This window comes from Bos indicus, chromosome 10 (genome assembly GCF_029378745.1).
Source record: "Bos indicus isolate NIAB-ARS_2022 breed Sahiwal x Tharparkar chromosome 10, NIAB-ARS_B.indTharparkar_mat_pri_1.0, whole genome shotgun sequence".
NCBI lineage: Eukaryota > Metazoa > Chordata > Mammalia > Artiodactyla > Bovidae > Bos > Bos indicus.
The window spans coordinates 17,948,572-17,968,387 of NC_091769.1; the positions used below are offsets into that span (position 1 = coordinate 17,948,572).

The 19,816-nt window shown below is 48.8% G+C and overlaps 1 protein-coding gene across 2 annotated transcripts in view; it reads left to right on the forward strand.

The window, feature by feature from the left end:
- The first annotated feature begins 8,920 nt into the window (after window positions 1-8,920).
- The window catches only part of THSD4 (thrombospondin type 1 domain containing 4), a 672,444-nt gene continuing 661,548 nt past the window's right edge, over window positions 8,921-19,816 (forward strand). Inside the window, exon 1 of one of the 2 annotated variants that reach the window (XM_019968205.2) lies at window positions 8,921-9,064. The gene's annotated coding sequence lies outside the window, so the exon portion shown is untranslated. Of the gene's footprint in view, window positions 9,065-10,395; window positions 10,647-19,816 lie in introns of those variants that run through there. The other variant, XM_019968206.2, reaches the window with a different exon arrangement.

Below are 19,816 nucleotides of genomic sequence, written 5' to 3' on the forward strand. Positions count from 1 at the left end.
GTATGTTTTGTCTGTAACACATTGACTTGAAGAGTCTGCCAAAATATCCAGGAAATGGAAACCTAGAGTTGAAAAGTTATCATGGAAGATGTGAGGAAGAAAATTATTAAGGCAAGGAGTAGAGACAGGGACCACGTATTGAGGTGTGCTTAAACTTCCTGCTGCCAAGGATCCCCCTCCCCCAGTTCAGGCCTCAGTCTGAAGAGCTGCTCAAGACCCCTCCCACTACTGTGCCTGCTCACCCTTCTTGAACATCTCTCTACTCCCCAGAGCCTGGTGAAACCTCCTACGCACGTTCCCTTTCAGGACATCAACTGATCCTTTACCTGGAGTTTAATCAAAGTTTTAGAGCGGGTATTTGGTCACCACGGCAGAACTACTGGGGGAGATTTTTTAGGATTTTTCTGATTCTGGCCCCTGATGGAGACAAATAGTCTGGGGGTAAGTTACAACGTTCTGTAGCCTGCTTGACCTTTGTCAAGAATTTGGCCCTTAACTTGAGCTAATCAGTACAATTAGCTCTAGACAGTAAAATAGCAAGGCTTTTCAAGCACATTACCACTGCCAACTTGTGTCTACAAATGCCATCAGATTTTATTATAAAAACCATTGTATCAGTCACGGTATGCTAGGTTTTGCTGCCTTAATAAACAAATCCAAATCTCAGTGGCTTAACACCACAAAAGATGCTACACATCCAATAAGAGGCAGTGAGTGCTCTGCTCATCAGAGACTTCTGGAACCTATGCTAACCAATGCGACATCTGAACTGTAGCTTCCACAATCATGGCACCAGTGGGAAGGGAAAATGATTGGTTCACTGAGACTTGAAGCATCTGCTAACTTTCCTCCCTCTCTCTCCCCTTCCTTCCTTCTTTCATTTTAAAGAATAGTCATATTCCATTGGCCAAAGCAAGTCACACAGCCACATTTAAGTTCAAGGGGACAGTGAAATGAAATCCTCTTTTGCCACTAAGGGGGAAATAGGCAGCCTTGATAATGACTGCCCAAACCATGTCCTCAAGAATTATCTCCTCTTTACAGTTGAAAACCTTAGACTCTATTAAGGCACTTTCCCCAGGTCTCACAGTTGATAAGTTAGCAGATCACGGATGCAGGCGCACACTTGTTCAGCTCAGATGCTTCCTCTTCAGGAGCCATTATACAGAAGATGGTTCTGATTAGCTTCCAGGGAGCTTCAGATGCTGATAAGTAAAAAGCTTGACCCCCAATTTCACAAAATTAACTTTGTGGAAAAGTTTTTTTATTTCTCTTTTTGAAACAAGCTGTGTGTGGGTTTTTTTTTAAAGAATGAAAGAATAAAAGAAAGAAAGAAAAAATAAAGAGATTAAAAAGAGAAGAGAAAACAACAACCAGATCTTTTGCCCACCCTTGATCTGCACCACTGTATTATTGCATGTCAGAGTGATTTGGTTTCTTTCCCACTGTGTGGTATTTTCCATTTAGAAGCCTGGGTCAGGAGTTTGTATATTAATCTACATGCTTGTTCTTGCTTATGTTTGTTCTCTGCTTGATCCCGTACCCTTCATTCATCCTTGGAATGTTCTCGTGACAATGGAAGAACAGCAACGCAGCTAGCCAGACAAAGGGAACAGACCATGGACACAGCCCACCTTCTCTCAAAATTCTAAGAGGGAAGGTAGGGACTTCCTTCAAGTCCAGCAGTTAATCGGTCTTCCAGTGCAGGGGGTATCGGTTCAATCCCTGGTCAGAGAGCTAAGATCCCACATGCCTCACGGCCAAGAACACAAAACTTGAAACAGAAGAAGTATTGTAACAAATTCAATAAAAACTTTGAAAATGCTCCACATTAAAAACAACAACAACAACAAAAATATCCTAAAAAAAATAAGAGAGACGGTAAAGGGCATGAGCATGCTCTCTACCCATTTCCCTACTTGAGAGGTCAGCCATGTTTAGTCCCATTCTGTGGATGAGGAAAATGAGGCTCAGAGAAGTTAAGCCCATGTTCAAGGTCACATGTCTAGAACCAGATATAAACCAGCTGCTACCATTTTTCTGAATCATAGCTCAGATCACCCCACTCTGCAGCCTTCCTCCTACCCTCCTACCCGTGGTGCAGCTGTCCTTAAATATATCATACCAGTTGATGCAGATGGAGCTCTCCCTTGTCTAAAGACTTCCGCCTTCACAGGCTTGCTCTCTGATGGGCACAAGAGTAGGTACAGTCCTTTCCCGGGGAGATGTAGAGATGAGACAGCAACCCCACTGCTCACACTGCTGGCCGTGGTGGTGATAGTCCTGCCAACACTTTAGAAGAAAAGTTTGTCAGGTCTCAGGACTCTTCCTGAACAAACTCAAGATCCATAGATGAGTTCTGGAGAGAGGCATGAGTGAGTAGTAGAAATTTGTGGGACCAAGACTCTGGATGAGCCCATGAGGAAGATTCAGCAGTGTTTTTGTTTTAACTCCAAAGAAGGAAAAACACCACTTGATTAGATTAAATGTGCTTTGAGTAGGGCCCAAAGTCCTCAACTTTAAAGTGCAGGCGATCTGACACTCAAGATATTTTTAGTGGCTTTGATAGCTGTTTCTGACAGCATGAGACCCCAGCTTTCTCCATGCATGGGCTTAGGAGGGGCAAGACAGTGGAGGGGCTCCCTGAAAGAGCTCAAGTCCTGGCCTCCACGGTAGTTATTCTTGGTCTTGACCAGATACATGCATACTTGCAGAATGACTGTTTGCCACTCACTTGCCTGCATCAGAGGAAGTGCTCTCTTCCACCTCCAGAACTCTGTGGTTTGAAATAGGGAAAGGTGACCTTAGGGAGAAGCCAGCCATGGATCCTCTGGCCTGTGGACCAACAGCTGCTTCAAAGGGAACACTGGAGCCATTCCAGGGCTCACACAACCGGCAGGCCTTCCTTCTCTCATCCCTCCCAAATAAATGAACACAGCGGCTATGTCAGTGAGCCTTGAAGACTCAAGACACAGGCTGTGGGGAGTTTTCTACTGAAGCCATAACTTGGCACTAAAGTTGTGTGGTAATTCTCTACATTATAGGAAAGAAAGAAGCCATTTCAAATGCAGCTTGAAATTTTTTAAAAAGATGTCACATACTTCTCTGTGTGTGCCATCTTTTCCCAGATGGATCCAAAATGAGCCACAGAATTTCCCTATTGCAGGGTTTCTGAGAGAATCACAGATTGGAGGGCTGGGAGGGGCTTGGTATGAGACTGTTTTATTCCAACAGGTATAAATATGTTCTTCCTATTTTCTCAATGAGGGGACTGCAGGTCCAAGGTTGGTGATTTCCACATTGACATGGCCAACAAATCACGCTGGTATGGGAGTTGGGGGCTACCTGCATTTCTATGCTTTGCTAACTGCTTCTCACAAGGAGAAGATGCCACCATCATGCAGAGAGTATGAAACAGAAAACAGTAAAAGAGGAATGTCAATGTCTTGGCAGCAAAGACTGACAAGATGTCACAATCAGCATGCAGTAGGTCTTTATGTATTGACACCAGGGGCAGGACGAAGGTGACGGGCAAAGTAGAACAATGAACCTGTAGACCATTTGACTTTGTGATCTGTAGTGCCTGGGTTTGTGTACAAGGTGTATCTGGCTAGTGTTGAACTGGACATGCGGTATCTCTGAGACTTTGTAAAAATCAATTTGTTCAACAAAAAGCCAGTTTGATAAAAGAGGGAAACTTGCCAGTGAGGCTAAGGTGACAGCGATTTCAGGCACCGTGTAAGCTGATTAGCCTCAAACAGCGACATTGCTCCGTATGCTGAGACCTCTGACCCCGTGGCCGCCTTGGAGACACACGGTGCTGGTCACGAGGGCAGCATGGGCAGTGAGTGAAGGCCGAGACCTTATTAGGAGAGTTTCCCAGGAAGCAGGGAAGGCAAACACAGGGCATTCCTTTAGAGGGATGGATTTATTTTGCATTTATTTTTGCTTTACAAAAAAGTCGTGGAATGATGTTTTGTAGTACCTTTTTTTCTTTTTTTAATTAACTGAAGGGATTTTTTTCCCCCTCTCCATTTGGATGAACACAGATCTGGTCAGGTCAGCCCCTGCTTAAACTCCCTCAGAGGCTTCCTCTTGTTCATTTGAAGATAACCCAGCTCACAGAAAAGACCATAAGCATAACTCACTTTTTAAAAAAAAAATATTTATTTTTTATGAGAGGATAATTGCTCTACAAATTGTGTTGGTTTCTGCCACACATCAGCCATAAGTATACAGCCATAGGTGTATATATGTCCCCTCCTTCTTGAACCTCCCTCCCTCCTCCCACCCAATCCCACATCTCTAGGTTGTCACAGAGCCCCAGTTTGAGTTCCCTGAGTCACACAGCAAATTCCCATTGGTCATCTATTTTACATATGGTAAGCATCACTGACTTTTAACTGATTTGCACACGATGGCTTTCCCTGTCGATTATGGGATGATACGTTTTGGTATTGGTTGATGAACAGCCACTATTTTGAGCTGCCCCCACTTCCCCTCTGGGATCCCTTATCCAGCATCTAAGGCAGTGGGGGGCCCTAAACCCTTGCTCCAGCCTGTAGCTCATGTCTGTTCTGATTGGACTTGCCTGTGCCTTTAACACAGGCAAGTGTTAAAGAAGCTCATTAACCCTGCCTGGAAGGCTCGCACAGCCAAACCCGCCTGCTGACCACTTCCCTGCTTTCTCTCCCTGAGCCCTGGCTACACTGCCCTTCTTTATGATCCCCAGGTGGGCCATGTTTCCCTTAGGGATCTTTGCAAGTATGTTTCCTTCTGTCTAGGACGATCTTCCCCACACTGTCCTCTTCTGACTTCAGTTAACGTTTCTCCTCCTCCCTTCAGTCATTCCTGCTGCTACTGCTAAGTCACTTCAGTCGTGTCCGACTCTGTGTGACCCCATAGACGGCAGCCCACCAGGCTCCCCTGTCCCTGGGATTCTCCAGGCAAGAACGCTGGAGTGGGTTGCCATTTCCTTCTCCAATGCATGAAAGTGAAAAGTGAAAGTGAAGTCGCTCAGTGGTGTCCGACCCTCAGCGACCCCATGGACTGCAGCCTACCAGGCTCCTCCATCCATGGGATTTTCCAGGCAAGAGTACTGGAGTTGGGTGCCATTGCCTTCTCCAGTCATTCCTAGTTGGCTTTAATAAATACAGGTTGGATGGATGAATGAGACAATGACCAATCACGTGTGAGAGGAGCATTCATTTGCATATGGACTTCTTCCATCGCCATCAATTGTCTCTGTCTGGTTAATCATTGCCAGAAAGAGAAAGGGAGCCTGTGGATCAAGAGGCTGTGCTGTCCACCCTCCACCTTGCTCAGGGTTGCTACTCCTGGAGAGAAGCCACTTCAGCCTGAGTGATGCTCCTTAGCTGAGAGTATTACTGCTTTCAAAGAGGAAAAAGAGGAATAATTGGAATATTTGGGATTCCAGAAGTTGTCTTGTACCAGGTAACTCTTCAGGCTTCCTATCTCCTCTTTCTGGCCATGAGGCAAGAGAGGAAAGAGGAATTAGACAAATTGAACACAGCCTGAAGACTCCCCAACACTTCATTGGAAACCCATGTTCCACTGAGAAGTCCTTTTGCTCCTGTCCTCTGAGCTTGAGGCTGAAGCTCTTCTCGTGTGGTTGTAGACCACAGGTCACGTGGGGGCAGCCCCAGGCAGGCCCTCAGGAGGAACTCGATTTTTAGGTCTTTGTCCCAGATGCCCTAGAGGAGGAAGAGAAAGAAGTAAGTTGAGGAGGCAAGCAGGGGAGAGAAGGCTTCTTAACACTCACCCAAGGTACTTAGAAGCAGCTTAAAACTACATGTTTACCCGTTCGCAAGGGGCTGTGTCATGTCGCATTGTTTTGCTTAAATCACGCTTTCCTTATTTCCTTATTATTCACTGGGCACAAGCTTGTCTTGACTTTACAGTCTACAAAAGTTTACAACCAAGAAAATGAAAAGGACAATTTTGCAAGCCTTGTGATGGATCCTAAAAGTACCTCACTGGAGCCTGAAATTAGGGGTTTGACTGAAAGTCTGCTTCCCTTCCACCTCCAAATGTTAACAAAGTAGGGATAATGGAGGGCTTTTCTTCCCCGCTGGGACACAACCCCCGAAATGCCATTAAGATGAAAACACTAGTGTTTGTCAAGAGTAGAGAGCAGTATTTTTTCAAAGTGTAATTTTTGGAACACTAGCCCCAAGAAATATTCTGCTAGTAAAAGGATTCCTGGTCAAGTGCTTGTGAGTGAAGTGCAGAAGCTGTGTTACTCATATGTTCCCCCACAAAGGTCTGGTTGTCCCAAGCTGTCTTCCTGCAGTCTGTTCATACTTGGCTCTTATTCCAGTCCCATATGCTCTGAAATCCCAGGAAGCCGCTCTCAGCAGTACACCATTGGTCCTCCAACATTTGGGAGCCTTCACTGGTGCTGACACTGTGCTCCAGGCTGAGGACCCCCAGAAGGAATGGAGGCAGACAACAGACTTAAAGAAGCAAGATGGTTGGCCATCTTGTGCAGGATGACCAGCAACTTGGACAAGGGAGTGAAGGGGGCATTAACAATCCATAATTATACTAAGCTTCCCTGGTGGCTCCGACAGTAAAGAATCTGCCTGCAATGCAGGAGATCTGAGTTTGATCCCTGGGTCAGGAAGATTCCCCTGGAGAAGAGAATGGCTCCACACTACAGTATTCTTGCCTGGGAAATACCATGGGCAGAGTGTCCTGGCAATCTACAGTCCATGGGGTCACCAAGAGTTGGACACGAATGAGCGACAAACACTGTACTGGGAAGAAGGTGGAAACCAGGGCTGCCTTGTGTACACGGAGCTGACAGAGGGGTTGAATTTTGTTTCTTATTCTAGGAGCCACTTCTAAGGCCAGTGGGCAGTAGTCACAGGGAAAAGGTTTCAGTTAACAATGAAAAGAGGCTTTGTAACAGAATGTGTCCAACAACAGTATGGGCTATTTTATGAGTCGTGAGTACCTCGTTCTGCAGCTATGCACGAGGGTATTCGACAGCTGCCTTCCAAGATGCTGTGTTTAGAAGACACTGAGATACCAGGGAGATGCCAGGGCTATGGGGTAGTCTTTGATTGGGTTCTGAGGCACCCATTCTACTTGGCCCTCTCTGCTGCTGAGGGTTAGTTGTTTATCTCATACGTGCATTTGCTAAGTTGCTTCAGTCGTGTCCAAGTCTTTGTGACCCCATGGACCATAGCTTGCCAGGCTCCTCTGTCCATAAGATTCACCAGGCAAGAATACTGGAGTGGGCTGCCATGCCCTCCTCCAGGGGATCTTCTTGACCAGGGACCTAACCTGTGTTTTCTACATTTCCTGCATTGGCAGACAGGTTCTTTACCACTAGCGCCACCTGGGAAATCCGTTTATCTCATTCATGAGGACAAAATCCTGCCAATCTGATTCATGCGAGTGTATACACACACACACACACACACACACACACACACACACACACGGATAAAGTAGAAATGCAACAGGACTGAAAGATAGAAAACTTGCTGGTTTTATATAGTTAATTAATATTCTCTTCTGATATACATAATGTAAACAACTCTGTTTAAAATGAGACTGGATTTCACAGTATAGTCTTGACTTTAAGAGAACACTCTGGGACATGTTAGCAGAATATGGTCACAACTCTGAACAAGTTTGAAGTGGTTCAAAATCAGTTCTGGAAAGCCAGCCTAGGTCACTTGGATCAAGTTAGGTCAATAATAATTGCTCTCTAGTTATGTAAGCTGCTCACATCAAGGGAAGAAGGGTGGGAATAGAAGGGAATTCTTTGTACTATTTTTGCGACTTGTCTGTATGTCTAAAATTAGTTTTAAAAAAACCCCATATCCTTGGCTCCTAAGCCCTGCTCATACTGTGCTCTGCCTGATGAACTTCCCCTGTCCTGTAGACTCAGCTCAGGCAGAACATTCCAGATTTCCGATCCCCTCCCATGAGTTCTACAGATGTCCCAATTATACCCACCACTGACCAGTATGATTTTTTGTTTTGTACCTTTCTTGCCTGACTTGAAGCTTCTGGAGCTTCTTTGGACTCAAATGTTTTCTTCATTTCATCTTTCCCTCTCAGTACCAAGACCTTACTGAGCACTCTGTATATATCTCTTCAATGAGTTAATAAATCAATCCAATTTGAACAAGTTTTATTAGGTTTCCTCTTTTTAAAAAAAAAACTGTGGTAAAATATACATGACATAAAATTGACCATTTTCCCCATTTTAAGTGTCCAGTGCATTGGCATTCAGTATATCCCAGTGTTCCATAATTTCTCTCTCATTTTAAATGGTTTAAACTGATCAGAGCTGTTAGAGCCACTTAATCTGGACCCAAGGGACTCGTGGGGCTTCCCTGGTGACTCAAACAGTAGAGAATCTGCGTGCAATGCTGAAGACCAAGTGCGATCCCTGGGTCGGGAAGATCCCCTGGAGAAGGAAATGGCAACCCACTCCAGTATTCTTGCCTGGAGAATTCTGTGGACAGAGGAGCCTAGTGGGCGACAGCCATGGAGTCAGAAAGAGTGGGACACAACTGAGGGACTAACACTTTGATTTTCAAGGGACTCATGACACTTGCACCAGGAGCCACCTGGTCCAATCAAAATCTGTTTGACCGAAGTGGAATTATTTCACCCCATTTGGACCAAGTTGAATCAGGGAGAACGGGTTCCGCCCAGGCTCCAGGCCAGTAGTCGGCACTCAAAGCCAGAGCCTTTTCTTTGTCCTAATCTCGGGGTTGTCACTCTCTTTTGTGTGTGTTTTTCCTCTGGGGGCTACCCGCCCTGCTGCTCTCCTAACTGCTCCCACACACCACACCCAGCGCTGTTCGACCTGGCTCCGGGGCAGGGAGCTCCCGTTCTGCTGCCACCTCATTGTCCCGCCCCTGCACCTGCGCTCTCAAAACAGCTCCTGCAGGCGGGCTTCCGACGCAGTCACCAACAAACAGGCCGACTCATTTAGTCAGACTACCAGTATCTGGACAATCTCTTCCAATTTTTAAGGTCACCTCCACCTCCTCCTGCCGTCCTCGTTAATGTAGTGGTGAGTATCCCCGCCTGTCACGCGGGAGACCGAGGTTCGATTCCCCGACGAGGAGGCAACACACCCTTTTGGGGCTTCCCTGGTGGCTCAGACGATAAAGCCTCTGCCTGCAATGAGGGATACCTGGGTTAGATTCCTGGGTCAGGAAGTTCGATTCCTGGGTGGGGAAGATCCCCTGGAGAAGGAAATGGCAATCCACTCCAGCACCCTTGCCTGGAAAATCCCATGGATGGAGGAGCCTGATAGGCTATACAGTCCATGGGGTCGCACGACTGAGCGACTTCACTTTTCACTTTCACTTTACACCTTCTGGTAGAGGTGGGGCATTTTCTCCCAGTCACTCTTTCCTAACTCACTAGCTCTAAAGGGCTTCATTTGAATTTAAGGAACGTAGCACTGCATTAGGAACCCAAGAAACGGCTCTACTCATTTTGCTGCCATTAGCTATATGGGTAACTTTGGTCATGACCTCTTTGGGATGATATTTGCCAATGAGTAAAAAGAAGGGCTCAGACATATGAATCAAACTTTGATTTTGGTTATTATTGCTTTGCAGCAGGATTTCCCCCCCCCCCCCCTGTGTGTGTATGTGGGGTTTGTGTGTGTGTGTGGCGAGGGGTGGGGAAACAGTATTACCCTAAGACCAGAAAAGTACCAGATGTCTCTGGCTGTCGGAAGCGTGTTTTCTCGCTCCCTCAAGCTGCCCGATCCTAGTTAGAATTCGGAGGGCTGTTGTCCGTTGTCCCTTGCCTTCAGAAGGAGCCAGTGAGGCTTTTCTTGTGTGTGAGTGCTCACGTGTGACTACATATGCCCTTTAGACTAGGGGTCCTCTTTCCTGTCTTAGAGTCACTGCATTCTCTCCTCTTGTTTACATCAAGTTTCCTTGCTGGCTCCCTCCTTCAGCCTCAGCCTCACCCTGTTGCAGCCAGAATGGTTGTTCTGAAACGCAAAGATGCCCGCATCCCTCCTGTGCCTCGGCCCTTCAGGGGCTCTCACAAACCTCAGGATAAATATGATTAGCTCGAAGTTCAAAGCCTCCCACCATCTGTCTCTAGCTTACTCACCTCCTGGTCTCACCCCTTTTTCCTCTTACTTGGCAAGCCCGGGCCACTCTTCCTTCCCCTCTCGCCACGCTCCTCCCTGGTTTCTTCGATCTAGACTGTCCTCCTAGGGAATGATGTTCTCTGGGTACACAGGGATCAGTGGCACTCGTAAGGGGACCCTCTGGGACGTGCGGGTGTGTTGAGGGCCGGTGCTTCCTGAGGAGGCCGCCAGGGGGCGGCAGGAGCGACTCCAGATGACAGCAGGAGGCCGTAAGTGGGGGAGGGAGGGAAGGACGGAGGGAGCGCGTATCCCGGCTCTCCTGATCGCAAACTCCGAGCCAGAGCTCTCCGCGCGCGCCCCAGCCGCTGGCCGCCCGCGCAGCCGGACGCGGAACCCCGGCGCAGCGGGAGCCTTGCAGGACGGGCGCGGGGCGGCGGCGGCAGCCGTCCATGCGGCGGGCTCGGGGCTGCCCGGCGCCGGGAACCACGCGGGGGCCAGGCAAGGCGGCCACTGGCCGCACCGGGACTCGGACCGCCAGGTGAGCAGAGCCGCCCGCGTCGCGCGCCCCCTTCCGCCCTGCCCCGGGGGCCCGGATCCGGCCCGGCCGCTGCCCGCCTCTCGGTCCCCCTCTGGACGGCCAGGAGGGCTGGCGCGGGCGGCGGGCTCAGTGGGTGTGTCAGGGGCGCCGGGGGGCTGCTCCCGAACCAGGCAGCGGAAGCCAGCGCGCGTCTGGTCCGTCCCGACGGCTGCGCCTCCGTCTCCCCTCTTCGCTTTCTGGGGGATTTGCCCTGTCCGGGCGCCAGCACTCACCCCTCCACCCTCCCACTCGGAAACTCTAGGGACGGTCAACCTTGGTCGGCCCGGAGTTGGGCCCCCAGCTCTCTGGGTCGGGGTAGATGGGAACCGGTGAGTGCACACCCAGCCCGCGAGCCCTAACCGCAGCCTGGCCAACCTCCTTGCCGGGGCGGGAGAACTGATGGAGCCTTGGTTGGCGCGCGTCGAGCCCCATCCTGGGGCCTCGGCCACACCGTTTTCTAGAAAGCCTCAGATCTGTGTATGTGTCTGATCTAAACCGCTGCAACCCAGCGCCACGGGGAGCCGGAGTGGATGGGTTGCTTCCGCCAACTCTGGACACTTCCTCGAGTGCAGCCCAAGTACCTGCGGTCCCTGGGCGCGCGTGTAGGATTAGCTTTCACGGAACTAGCCCGCACTGGAACTTTAGCGATCGCGAAGTTACTGGGGGTTTGTTGTTTGGTTTTTCTTTGAAATAACATCAGTCCTAACTTGGGAAGAAGCTTTCAGGTCGTTCTCGAGCCCACTTAGCATCTGGAATGTGTGGGGTCTGGGATCTCCTTAAGCAGTCCCCACTCAGCCCCGCGCCGGGGTGCCTCCAGTACAGCCTGTTGAATGTGCGTGCTCGCGCCTCTTCCGGTCTCCTTTGTGACCCCCATCACGCAGCCCTTTGTCCCTTGGCAGGCAGTTAGCGAATCTGAAGCCTCGGACCTGGGTAGCCAAAGAGATCATGGGATGCCTGTTGGAATTTAGAATAAGAGAAATAGAGACCCAAGAGAGGGCTAACGAATCATCTTGTCCAACTGTCCTTTCACAGCCGAAGGCACCCAGGCACCACATAGTCTAAATGTTAAAATCTTAAAATTTGTATAACGTGCTCATGTCTTCTACGTCATTGATAAAAGTGATGAAGTGATTGAGCTTAAAAGGATTTTATTGAGTCTCAAAATACAAAGAAGAAAACATTTTTAACAGGTGATTTAAATACAGCGCTACTCAATTCCTATTGATTTCTGTTAGCACCATGGTTGAATTACTTGGAAAACAAAATCTAGCCCTGAAATTAATGTAAGGAAGCTAATGGGAGTCCTGGGACTTTCCTATAAACTTATGCAGGGCTGGAACAGGGATTTCCCAGAGGTCCCGGAAGTGAGTTTGGGTGATCAGGATACTGGAGCCCCCACTGGACAAGCAGCTGGTGTGGCCTCTTGTGGGCAAAGCTAGTCAGCTGAACTTGTGTGATCTCCGTGCCCAGCACCCATCAGGGTGCCAGCTTGGTCTTATCTTCATTTCAGTCTCCCATGAAGAAGTGGTTCCAGTTCATTGTTAAGTAAAAATAAAATACAGCTAAAGTTTGGGAATAAGATCAGGATTGGATATTTTGACTTGAAGGGTTGTTGTTGTTGTTTTTGACCCAGAAGTGCTTATTGTGATTGTAATCACATTATCCTAAAGAGTGCCTGGATATTGATTGCCCATCCCCCCACATTTCTCTCCATGGTACCACCTTTTTCCAAGTTGGCTGGGAGTCTCTATTTTTGAGAGCACCAGACTCCCCATTCCATCCCCCTCACTTGTAGGTAATTCGTTACCAAGTCCCTTCCACATTCTTTTGTGATATCCCAGGAAATAATTTTCCTGTCTGTTCCCTCTGCCTCCTCTTTAAACCATGTCCACATTGCAGTAATAGTCTCCCCTCTTGACTCCCGGCCACGAGTCCCTTTCTTCATTTTAATCCATCATCTTTCATGCTGACAGATTAATATTTCTCAAATTCTGATTTCGCCACATCACTCCTTTCAAGAAATCACAATGGCTTCCCAGTATTCACTTCACTTTAAATCTTCTCCAGCCAATATTTTTGGGCATCTGCTGTGTGCCAGGGACTGTTACTATGTGCTGGGGCTTAAATTAATAACAAGACAATATCCTTGCCCTTGAATTGTTAACAGGCCAACAGATAATATACAGCCACCCAAGAGAGAGATGTAAAGAGAGAATCACAAACCAAAGTTAATCATTGGGGTGTGCAAGACATAAAGGAGACACAGATGAGGGAGAAGTATTTTCCTGTATGAGAAGAGCTGGGGAAATTTCACCTGGGCTTTGAAACATGGGGAGCAGTTCAAGGAGATGGGAAAGACTGAAAGGAGGGAAAGCATGCCAGGCAGAGGGAAGAGTTTGAGCAAAGATCCAGTGTGAAAGCACTGGTATGGACGTGGTGGTGTCATGGCCATTCTTCATCTAGGGATTTCAAAGTGTTAGTCTCTCAGTCGCATCTTTGCAACACATAGGCTGTATCCTCTGTTCATGGAATTCTCCAGGCAAGAATACCGGGGTGGGTAGCATTCCCTTCTCCAGGGGATCTTCCTGACCCAGGGACTTCTGCCTTAATTTGAGTCTACATTTTTGATCCAAGAGCAGCTCAACTCTTTCCTGCCTGAAGTCCTTCATTCCATTTACCTGGTCTTTTTATTGTGGTCTTATATGCCTCCTCGGAGAAGGCAATGGCACCCCACTCCAGTACTCTTGCCTGGAAAATCCATGGACAGAGGAGCCTGGTAGGCTGCAGTCCATGGGGTCGCTGAGAGTCGGACACGACTGAGTGACTTCACTTTCACTTTTCTCTTTCATGCATTGGAGAAGGAAATGGCAACCCACTCCAGTATTCTTGCCTGGAGAATCCCAGGGATGATGGAGCCTGGTGGGCTGCCGTCTATGGGGTCGCACAGAGTCGGACACGACTGAAGTGACTTAGTAGCAGCAGCAACAGCAGCATATGCCTCCTAACCCTAGCTCAGAAATTCAGATTTCCTCTCTGCTGGGCTAAATTTCTCCAGGAAGTGGATCCCAGCCTGTCTTAGGTATTCCTTTACACTCTTTGCACTGACTCTGTATTCAGCCTAGACATGTTCTAATGGGCATGCCTCATCTCCTCAGCCACCTCGAAGTTTCTCCAGAGCAGCTCCTGCTCTGAGGACCTCTCCCAGGCTGTGGGACACAGTCCCAGCACACTGCCAGCACTAGCGAACTTGAGAATGTGACTCGCTTTGACCTTCCATCCTACTTTTCCCTCCTCTCTCTTCTTCTCTCCACTTTCCCCACCTTTGATCTTTCTTTTTGTGTGTCTGCAGAGTTGTGATATTTATTTACATGTATGTTTATTAATTGGCTTCTCTTTGAAGATAATGGATGAGACGTGTTGCGCTGGTAGCTAACGTATGGTGCAGACCAGCACCGGGAGGGGAGCTGCAGTGTGAGGCTGTGCCTTTAGATTGCATTGCTGACACTTGCCTTGTTTCAGGATCCCCCCTCTTCACCCCTCTCTGCCTGACCTGTGCAACTGATGCAGGCCTACTTCTCATCTTTGGGTCTGATTTGCCTTCTCTTCTTTCCCCAACCCGTCAAAACTGACTTCTCCAGTTTCTGGAGCCTTGCTGGCCTGATGAACTCATTCAGGTCAAGTTTAATGAGCCTGTGTGTGCTGGGCCTGATGCTTTCGTCCCCCCAGCAACCTAGGACAGCAGCAGTATCATCCACACTTGAGGAAACTCCGCTTCCTTTCCTGAGGTCAACAACTCAGGTTTTGAATCTAAGTCTTAGAACCTAGCTTTCTCAGTCTGGTGCTCCTCCTGCTATATCACTGTTCCCTGAAAGGGTTGCTTTCAGAACACCTGAATCAGAATTAAGATCTGGTGGGAAAAACTCAGATTCCAGAATGGAGGCAGGGCCTGGGATGGGCATTGTAAAGGTGGCCTTAGGTAGTTCTGCACACTCAGGTTTAAGGATCACTGCCCTAGGCTGCCTTTACAAAGGAGGTTCTAATGACAGGTGGGTGGGCGAATAAGCCTCAGGATCCCACATAGGACGGTCCTTTTTAACAGGCCTTGACCTTGACTTTAAGGAGTGAGCCCTCTTTTGGTCAAAGGGGTCTTCAGTTTAGTCCTGAAAGCATGCTCCCTACCCGTCCCCATAAAGGCAGGTGAGCCTGCTGCTGCTGCTGTCACCTCAGTCGTGTCCGACTCTGTGTGACCCCATGGACTGCAGCCTACCAGGCTCCTCCATTCATGGGATTTTCCAGGCAAGAGTACTGGAGTGGGTTGCCATTGCCTTCTCTGCAGGTGAGCCTAGCGTCCATCATGATGGCTCACTCTGACTATTTCTGGGCCAGAGCAAGTGCCGAGGGAGAAGGACCAGAGGGGATTGGTTTGCAGCCCCAAGTTGCCTGGAATCACAGTGGACTGGGACTCCCCAAATAGAGCTGAGCATGCTGGCCAGTCACTCCCTCCCTCTCTCTGGGCGTGGTGAGTCAAACCTCTTCCTTACCCGAGTGGAGTCTGCTCACTGACCCCTCTCCTTCATTCTACAGGCCTTCGTTTTGTGCCCTCAGCCCTCCAGTCGTCTGTCGGTAACGATGGATGGCCACAACCCAGAGGGTGGGTGTGGGGTCGGGTGCACAGGCACACAGGGCATTCAGCAGAAGTCCAGCCCCCAGTGGGTGCCCAGTGTCGCTTCTCATCCTGTTTAACTGCTCTGAAACTGTCAGTGCTTGGCAGGCAGTTGGTGCTCAGAAAGAATCTGCCTGCCAATACAGGAAATGCCAGAGACTTGGGTTCGGTTCCTGGGTTGGGAATAGCCCCTGGAGAAGAAAATGGCAACCCACTCCAGTATTCTTGCCTGGGAAAATCCCATGGACAGAGGAGCCTGGCGACCTATAGTCCATGGGGTCACAAAAAGTTGTACATGACTGAGCATGCGGGACAGGACGTATGTGCACTAGAAAAAGTATGTAATCTCAGACCCCTCAGGTCCAGGGGGTTTGTGTTTAAAGGGCTAAATATCACAACTTTATATTCAAATCCAGGAAATGAACACCCCCAGCTGTGCAGTAATAATAATGATGATGGTGATGGAGATGATAAGGAATTAATTATCCATTCAGCATCCCCTCCCCTCTCCATTTCCCTCCTCCCATTTTCCCTTTGGTTTCCTCTAAGAAGAGGAAGGTAGGCAGCAGTTTTCTTTTTCGCTGGTTACTTGTCCCGAGAGAGTGCTGTCTTTCTGCTTATCTCTCTTTCTTTTCCCCTAATCTTTCCCTGAACATTGGAGAAGGAAATGGCAACCCACTCCAGTATTCTTGTCTGGAGAATCCCATGGACAGAGGAGCCTGGCGGGCTACAGTCCAAGGGTCAGAAAGAGTCAGACACAACTGAGTGACTAACGCTTCCCTGAACATACTGTGTTTTCTGTCTTCTCCTATGAGCCTTGCTTAAGCGGATCACTGAGCGGTACCCTGGCAGCCTTCTACCTTAGCCCCTCTACTCCCCGGGTGTGGTCCAGAAAGCCGGCTTACAAGGCAGTTGTCCCAGAAGGGTGGCACCGAGCAGCCCACGACCTGGGCTGGGCAATCCTCCCAGCCAGCTGGCCGACTGCCCGAGGGCTGGCCAGCAGCGAGGACCCAAGTAATGAGTGATTAATGGGCGCCCCATCTAATCTCCTGCCAGGGGAAATGAAGGGCCAGTCGTGGGCTGGGGCTCGTCATGACCTGCTCCAGGTGGGCTTGGAATGCACCCAGCTCAGGATGGGGATTAAGGCTTGAAAGATGAGAGGAAATGAGATGTTAACCCTTTGCGCTGTGGCCCTCTGAGCCCCAGCAGGGAAATCTCAGGGGAATTATCTGTAGGCATCTGATGAAAGGGGAGCCTGGCCTTTGATTTACGGCAGGGATGTGGCCACATGACTCTGGCAGGAGGGGGGCAGGGTGTGACAAGCGACGGCTTTGACTTAACCATTTTTCTTGGAGGCTCAGATTAATTTCTTATGAAAATGGAGTATGTGGACTGCAGGGAGGCTGCTCTACCTGCTTCCTTCTCAGAAACCTTTCAATCATATCAGCACGTTACAAATTTGTAGTTGCCAAGCAGACCTTTCCTTCTGTAATGCAGTGTCCCTGATCTCCTGTTGTTTTGAGGAGGATGGAGGAGAGAGTCTGGTCGTTGGCGGTGGGCCCACCTCCTTCCTCAGGTCAGCAAGGAGCACTGGGGCTCTGAGGGTGGGAACCAGCTCCCTGAGTTCCTTGACTCTGCCATGCTGGGGAGCCCTGAACCTTAACCTCTTGTGCTGTAGGGCTGTAAAATGGGCATCATAATAATACATAACATGGGTGAGATTCGTGGGGATATAGAAAGCTTTCAGCAGTCTTAGGCATGCGGACCTGCCATGTGAAGATTGTGCTGTGGGCTTAGTCACTCAGTCGTGTCCGACTCTGTGGGACCCCGTGGATTGTAGCCTGCCAGGCTCCTCTGTCCATGGGGATTCTCCAGGCAGGAATACTGGAGTGGGTTGCCATGCCTTCCTCCAGGGGATCTTCCCAACCCAGGGATGGAACCCAGGTCTCCCGCATTGCAGGCGGATTCTTTACTGTCTGAACCACCAGAGAAGTCCATACATGGGTGAGATTCATGAGAATGTAGAAAGCTTACAGCAGTCTCAGGCACGTGGACTTGCCATGTGAAGGTTACCCATCACTTTTTTCTCGCCTTTCTGGGAAGGATGTAAGCAGCTTCTCTTCCACACTTCTCAGATTCGCTTAGGGTGATGGATCTCACTTGCTTGACCTCTGACCCTCACATGCCTTGAATTCTGGTGCCCCCTCCCTTTGCCGCTGGCTCCCTGGCCTCCAGCCGCCCTTTCATTCTACTCCCTGCCCCCGCCCCACCTCCGTGCTCAGCGGCCAGAGCTGCTGGACCGGGTGGTGACTCCTGCCCGATCCTCTGGTGGCACGGCTCTTCCACACCAGCGCTGCCCACTGCCACCTTGCTGTCACCTGTAGCCCAGAGAAAACTGGCTGAGAGTAGAGACAAAAGCTGCCTTGGAAGCAAAGTTAGGACCCGTGGAGACAGTCTAATCTGGGTGCAAATCACAGCTCTGCCCATTTTCTGGTTTCTCTGAGCTCCTGTCACCCCATCCTTGATTGATGCTAAGAATAGCAATGCTTATCTAATGGTTGAGAGGGTCCAACCCGACAGTGGACATGAAGCCTTTGGCGGGGGAGAATTTATTGCTGGTTATATTGGGTTGGCAAAAAGTCAGAGACGACTTAACTACTAAAAAACAACAATATTGGGTTGGCCAAAAAGTTTGTTTGGGTTTTTCCATAGCATTTTACAGGAAAACCCAACAAACTTTTTTGCCAACCCAGTAGGTGAGCCTTGAGGGTGGAGCTGTGTCTTCAAGTTTTGAAGTCTTATTACGGAGTATACACTGGCATCCTCGCCTCTAGCTCCGTTTAGTGTCTTCTCCAGAACGGACACGTACTCAGGTCCTGCTTGACTTTGGTGATGTTTTAGTCAAGGCCCAGGGTTTTATTCTGCTTGAAGTTTAAAGGATCTTCTGGCCAGCTAAGGGAGAAGGAACTGCTGTTTATGGATCTCCGTGTCAGGGATTTACCTGCGTGCACTTATTTAATCCTCTCAACAGTCCACATGAGCTAGATGTTATTCTTCTTGTTCGATAGCCTAGCAAACTGAGGCTCAGAGAGATTAAGGAAATTACAGGGGCTCATGCAACAAATGAACGTCAGAATGATATTTGAATTCCAACTCATCTGACTCCAGAATATGAGCTCTGGGGAGAACCAATGGGCCAGGTAGTACCTCACTGTAATTATAACCTGCTGAGAAATATAAGTATAGCCACTTGAAAGCCTAATTGTAACCCACTTGAAAATTTTAAACATTGAGATATAGTTCCCATACTGTAAAATCCACCATTTTAAAGTACACGTTCAGTGCTCGTTAGTTTATTCACAGAGTTGTGCCACCATCACCACGATCTAATTCCAGAATATTTTCAGCACCTCTCAAAGAAAGTCCATACTCATTAGAAGTCACTTCCCACTCCTTCCTTTCCCAGCCTGTGGAAACCATGAATCTACCTTCTGTCTCCATGGATTCTGGACATTTTATATAAATGGAATCTTATATTGGGTTGGCCAGAAAGTTTGTTTGGGTTTTCCCATCCCCTCTTATGGAAAAACGTGGAGGAACCTTTTGGCCAACCCAGTCTTCTGTGACTGCTTTCTTTCCCTAAGACTGTTTTCAGGGTTTGTCCGTGTTGAAGCCTGTATCAGTGCTCCATTCCTTTTTATTGCTGTGTGACCCACTTAAAATAAAAAGTAAGGGTATTTTGCTTAGAGAAGAGGTGGGGTTACAATTGCAGGTGTAGCACAAAGCGGTGCTCATTTTTTACTGTGGGCAGGTGTGAAGGAACAGAGTGGGGGGTGGAGGCGGGTCAGTGCTTGGCTGGGTTCCCATGTCTGGGAAATGCAGGGATGCCCAGCTTCCCTGCTCCAGGCACTCATGCTGCCCTTGGCTTGTGTCTTTGGCCAAACTTACTGAGATGCACCCCGAAGTAGCCATGGGCGTGCCATAGACCCCTGCCTCGGAGAGGTGGGCTAGAGGGTTCTGGAGCTATCTTTACCACAGTCTGCCTGATGTTGGTGCTGTGGAGACATTTTAGCCCCTGCTGTAGTCTGCTGGATTACTTTTAACTCCAGGTGGACCAACCTAGATAGCATATTGAAAAGCAGAGACATGACTTTGCCAACAAAGGTCCATCTAGTCAAGGCTATGGTTTTTCCAGTGGTCATGTATGGATGCAAGAGTTGGACTGTGAAGAAGGCTGAACGCCGAAGAATTGATGCTTTTGAACTGTGGTGTTGGAGAAGACTCTTGAGAGTCCTTTGGACTGCAAGGAGATCAAACCAGTCCATTCTAAAGGAGATCAGCCCTGGGTATTCTTTGGAAGGAATGATGCTAAAGCTGAAACTCCAGTACTTTGGCCACCTCAGGCAAAGAGTTGACTCATTGGAAAAGACTCTGATGTTGGGAGGGATTGGGGGCAGGAGGAGAAGGG